Source organism: Falco naumanni, chromosome 5 (genome assembly GCF_017639655.2).
Source record: "Falco naumanni isolate bFalNau1 chromosome 5, bFalNau1.pat, whole genome shotgun sequence".
Lineage (NCBI taxonomy): Eukaryota > Metazoa > Chordata > Aves > Falconiformes > Falconidae > Falco > Falco naumanni.
Window position 1 is genome coordinate 9976908 of NC_054058.1, and position 6584 is coordinate 9983491.

The window sequence follows — 6584 nt, forward strand, 5'->3', positions numbered from 1 at the left end:
CTGTTTTTTTTCTGTCTTCAACAGTATGTCTTACAACAGTCAAAGGACTAACATTTTGGCAAGCACAATGAAGACAGTGAGAATTTTGCCAGTACAAATGAAATTATAATCTGGCCTACTGGTGACGATGAATAAAAAGTGTTTACGTAATAATTTTTCCATCTTAATATGCCACTTCAATAGAACATAATGGACATTTGAACAATTTTGTTTTGAATTTAAGAGTTTGGAAAACATCAAAATATTCCAGAATGGCCTCTAGTTATAGACAGGGGTCAAAAAAATGTTTTGATTCATCTCAACTACGAATTTTTAAAATTTCCTGAAACCCCTCCACAAATATGACTTTTTGGCTAATTCTGTAATGAGGAAAGATAGTAGCCGTAACAGAAAAACTCAATTTTCAAGCTAGCGCTTTTTGGTGATGCTTGATGAGATATAAATAACAACTCAATGTTTTTGGTGCTACAGTAGTAATATATTGCTCTCACTAGTAATCCTTTTGGACTTGGAAATTCACTGCATGATGAAGCCACTGATGTGTGATTCCTCAGCAAGTCAGCAGTAGAGGTAGGACTCTGCTGCCATGGTGTGTCATGAGAAGGCAGCTGTGGCTGCAGCACAGCATAAAAAGGGATCTCTTCTTGACCTGAAAACTAATAACTAGCCAAACTTTCAGAAATGCAGAAAATCACCTCAGCTTCTGCGAAATGACGAGAGTACCACAGCATCATGCGCTGAAGACAGGTAGCGAACAACATAATGGGCAGGAGTTTTAATGGAGCTGCATAAAAAACTGCAAAGGAATGGGACCTTAATTTGGAGCTAATACAAACCCAAAGGACCAAGGTACATGCTACGGTGTAGATAGGCCCTAGGGGCCTCTGCAGAAAAGTTAGGGCTTTTGCCCTAACTCCTTGGTTCTGTGCTCAAGCAAGCTTGGCTTTGCTGTGTGTGCAACAGGAATCCACCCTGAGAGGAAGAATTAGGAGAGGAAAAAAGATTTTTTTTCCTTTGGTGTCTATTGAAATGGGGTAAATAGCCAGTTCGGAGAGAAAAACTATTTAAGGCACTATTAATTGTCAATCTCTTTAAGGGGAAACTAAATCTGAGAAGAGACAGAATCATTTCATCTGTCAGAGGGGGATTTGTTTAGTTCTGATAAAATCATGTCTGATTGAACCGTGATAATTATTAAGATAATATCCCCCCCATCTGCTTTCATTCACATTTTCTTGCCTGACTTCTCTAAATGTAAATTTACTGCCTCATTTTCCTCCCTCTTTGTGAAACTAACCCTTCTGAAGCTTTAACCATATGTATTCAAGTGGGGTATCGCACTCCACTTGCATTGAGAGCAATCCAGTCAGGACCAGTGGGAACCTTTAACCAAATGATCATTTAAAATTTATCTGTCCTGTGTTGAAAGCAAGAGCAGCTTATTAGGGACAGGAAAATTTGGCAGAAAAATAATTATTTTCATGAAGTTAGATGATTTACTACTGGTTTCACCTGTTTGCCATTACGTCTGTCCCCGTAACAGCACAATTTTTCCATTCCCACACCAGACACAAGTAACTCACTTTGTTCTCTGGTTTGATTTGATGTTCGTGAGCTTTATTCATCTTATTTAAGCAACAATGTACCTGTTTTCCTGCACACATCTTCCAGCACAGTGTGGGTTTTGTTTTGTTTTTTTTTTTTTTTTTTTTTCTGCTACATAACCTATAAATGCATGTTATTTGAAATATTCAGCAGACTGGGAGCCTTTTTCCCTTCTGCTGAGAGATCCAGGAGAGGTGAGGACACTCACCAGTTTGACAGTTAGTTGCCAGCACTGAGGACTGGAAGGCAGAGCTGCTCAGTCAGCCACCTAGTGAACTACGCAAGCCTGAGGACTCCCAGCCAGTAGAGGGTCCATCAATCACACAGGGTCGATCAGGGCCGTGTCCTGCCCCTCATGCCTGGGAAGCGTGGCACTGGGGCTTTGCATGGAGCTTCAAGCTTGGAACCATGTACTGACAGTGCTTCAGCCTTCAGCTTAATTCCCTGAAGCAAATGGGATTTCAGCAACTGGTTTGTAACTCCCCAATACTGGTAAATTCTGTCTACTCAGCTATGGTAGCTATCAGTCATGTTTGTAATCTCAGATTAGATTTCAAGCTAGTCTTTTCTGATTTTTGGGAGACTTGCTGGTACTTCCAAGCATGGTTTTCCATCTGTTCCCTGTGAATTTACTTGCAGTCCCTAGTACTCCCAAACTCTCCTCCCAGACAAGGCAAATTGGTACCTTACAGCGTGTCTGTTTGCCTGCAGAATTCCCCAGGAATGTGCCATCTGCTGCCAAGTGCCCCAAGCAACAATGACAACGGCAGCAGCTTTGAAGCAAAACCACGATTACTTGAGCCCTACTGTGGTAGAAACACACAGCTCTGATTTCAGTATCATGACAGCCGTTTGCTTTTAATACCACGTGTACTTCTGTTACAGTGGTTCAAAGGAGATTTGCAAATGTAGGTCAGTTTTTTGTGGATTATTTAACAGAAATTCTCACTGTAGTTGTTATTTATGCAAGCGTTAGTATTCAAATCTAGGAACAGCATGGTGTAGTAAATAGCACACATCACAAAAACACTACTTTTTTGAGAAAAAGGAGTTTGATAAAGGGGAAATACCTGTCTTAGACAACTTTGGAAAGGTATTAGTCAATTCGCCATATTTCAGGGAAAAGAGATGCAGCATGCATAGAACATAGAAGGCTCTACACTGACAGCCACATCCAAAAACCACTGAGACAAGTATGTACAAACCTATGACGCAAGAAAACTGCGTGGTAGCTTCCACATCACAGGGTTGCCCAAGTCTGCTTCTGCATCTCCTTTAGCCTTCGAATTTCTGTGTGTCTGCTGTCTTTTTTGTGGGATGTGTGCACGTGCCATTGCCTGGATGAAGTGAGCCTGGCTCATTCTTCACCCCCACTGGAAATGGTCCTTAATGTGTTCAGTTCAGTCTGCATCAAGTGCCATATTTCTGGGACTGCTATACTTCTGGCATGTGAGTCAGTTGATATAAGTAATAGCATACTGTGCTGCAATCCGCTGTATAATTACACACTTAATTAGATTCACAGTTTGTTACCTATGTCACACTGTGACAGGGCTTGTGGCTCTTGAGGAGGGAAAAAAATTCTTCTAGTTACAACTTAGAAAATCAACATGAGGGTTGATTTTCTCCCTGAAGGTGTAAGTTACTTTTAGAAAAACCTGTAGAACAGATTAAAGCTCAAGTAATCACTGTTTATTAAATATCTGTGGTTAACACCCCCCAATTAAAAGCATGCCTTTGGGCTTTCAAGGAAAAAGCCTTGAGACCAAGGTGATGGTGGCACACACATACTGCTGTGCTATAAGCAAAGAGGAAATTTCATTGTGTGAGTTCCAGGGTAGAGCTGCCTGTTTTTTATTTATTTATACATCAGTATGCTGGAATACATAGAAATGCATATCTGTGCTAAGTTTTCTCAGGCTTTTTATGCTTTAATTGTGGTACTTCATTACTCAATAATGGTCTACTTTCACTTGAGGGTCCTCTCTGTTTTTATGCTTTTAATTAAATCTGGGATAACACCATTTTTTTTTAGAAACCATTACGAATATTGAGGGAGGAAAAAAAATAGAAAATAATATTCAGCAAGAGTGAAAACAAGAAATACTGCCAGACAGAAGTAGTGGGCAAACTAGAGAAGATTGGCTGTCCTTTCTGCCATACCTAGGCTGCTTCTAATTAGTTATAGCTGCATTAGACACAATTGGTAGTGGGCAGAAAACGGTTATTCTTCACTTAGAAACTTTAGGTATTTTTTCAACTTGAGAGGAGAACTGGAAGGTAAAAATGACAAAAAGAATTGTTACAAGCTTGGCATTTAAAGATTTTCTGCAAAAGAGTTTTGAAAAAGATTGTGTCATTCGTTCAAAATAGTTCACTCTAAATTTAACATAAATCAAAATTAAACTATTAAAACAAGTTCAAAATAAAACTGAAACATTTTGTGCTAATATATCAAGTCAGGCATTTTCAACTTGCTGGAATTTTCTTCTGTTTTTATTCCAAAAACCAAGACAAAAACGGCTGACTGCAAGAAGTCTACTTATTTCAGTATAAATTCAGATCAGCAGGTGTTTTTTTTTAAAAAAAAAACCAACAAACAACAACAAAAAAACCCCAAGAAAACCAACACCTTTGACAAAGATTTTCCAACCAGCCCAAGTGCAAAATACGGTATTACCTTGCGGAATATAATTGAAGTTTGCTTAAGTGTGGTACAATAAATGGCAGACTATAATTTCAATGATGCCTCTATTTCCTAGGTATTTATTATCATTCATCCCTCCTGAACTCATGCTAGAATTCCACTTCTGCTGCCTTGGGTAAGATTCATCCAACAAACAATATTATCTTCTGTGACAAGTTACTAGTTGGTTCAATACTCTCTATGATTGCATTTTATCTTGCTATACAGACAAAAGTAAATAATGTTTGAGTTTTTAACAAAAATGTTTCCTAAGGAGGTTTTAAAACCATTATTCACATCAAATTCCATAGTAGCACTGAGCTAATTGCTAAATATTTTAGCTACTGGCTTCAGCAACCAATGTCTACAAAAATACCTTTAAGATTAATTTTATCAAGTGGACTGGTTATCTATCTCTTAATCCTTTCATCCTTTACCCCATTCTTTTTTCCACATAATTATTCCTAGACCTCTTAGATGCTTTAAAAAGGAAAAGCAGTTCTGTGAGAAACGTAATCAGCTCTTTCTAGTTGCTGAAGATGACATGAGGTTTAATTTTCTGTGTTTATTATATAAAATTGGGAAAATTTATATATAAATGGGAAAAATATATACACAAATTTAGCTATATAAAAATGGGAAAATAGGGCTTAGAGGGATGTGATGATATTTATTTAGTTTGAAAACTTTGACAATTTTTATTAGACTAGGATGAGATGGCATGAAATTCCAGTGACATACAAAGCATGTCTTTTTATAGCTACTCAAGTAACAAGGTAGTGAAGGTTCTGACATGCTTATTCACTCTAACCAGGATGATATTACACTATTAACATTTTTTGACATCATCTCATCTTTTGTGAAAGAAAATTCTTTTGACTTGCTAGAGCAATACAGTAAGCATAAGCATAAATGATAATTGTGATGTAAGTACAAAGTTATATAGAATGAACAGAATTATTAAAAGAATATAACTCAAGGTGGAGATACTCGACATGTAGTCTACACAGTTTGTTGAGGGGTAGGACAATTAAATGACATGTTAATAAAGGGGGTATTCAAATTGAAAGTTGATTCCACAAGCTGACAATTTGATCAATCATTGCTTGTTTCTTCCAAGTTAGGATTTTGTGTGTTAAAGAACATATTTATGTGGGGTTTTATGCATTTTGACATTGACTTCTAATGTTATTTATAGTTATGACTCTGGGTCAGGACAATGTAAGCACACTGCCTGTTAGTAACCACTGTGTTTAGAGGTATAAACTTAAGGAAAGAAACAGAAACTGTCCTTTTCTCTTTTTAATGTTTACAGATTATGGAATCTGTTTTCTTACTGAGTATCCTGACAAAGCCCTTTTCTTCTTGAATATTTTCAGGAAGGATGCATGAACTTAATTATTCTGGAAACCTTTAAACTTGTATCAGACTACGCTGGGGCTGTCTATGGATCCAGAAGCAATTGAAAAGAGTGATGGGGCATGTAGATGCCTGCACGAACCTGCATGTGGACTATGTATCTGTAAGTCTTCTTTCCTGAAGAATTTACTCCGAAACATTTGCTGCGTCTTTGATGCATTTTCTTTCTTTTGTTGCACAATATTTATTTGATTTCTGATGCAAATTTGTGTCCAGCACTTCCACTTTTAGACAGCTTTTTGCAAACTTACATTTATATTTCAGCCATGTGGATTTAACCGAACAAAAAGTTAAAATTTTTCTGAACAGACTTTTCAGTTCAGTCTGCCCACAGACGGGGGCAGACACTTAGGGAAGTCAATGCGTGTTGGACCAGCTCTCTTGATCGTATTAGGAATCCTGCGATAGTTGCTGTTCTTCCCAGCTCTGTGGCTAATACCAGACCTTGCAATAGAATTACAAACTTTTGTTCAAGTAAAGAAGTGAGGTGAAATGCTGGAAGGGATTATGCTACTGTGAACTAAACATTCAGAAACCAGGAGGAAAATGAGTTCAGATACGTATAACCTTCAGAGAGTCTTGACTTGCCAAAGCTAGACTCAAGGCTTGCCTCTCTTTGGGGCCTGAATTTTTGAAACTCAGGGCTTAGCCTTCAGCTGCTCAACATTTTTCCCCCTGCCAGTAGTTCTGTTACTGTAGGCACTGATAGGCACTGGGATACTGTAACAAAATCCCCTTTCCATGGTCTGCCTTTGGTGGGCCTTCTTTCTTCTGGCGTGACTCATGAGACTCCAACATGCAAGTCGAGACCTCTAATGGGGTGAGGGGCTGTTTTTTTGGTGGATGGGAAGAAAGCTTGAGCCAGGGCTTTGAC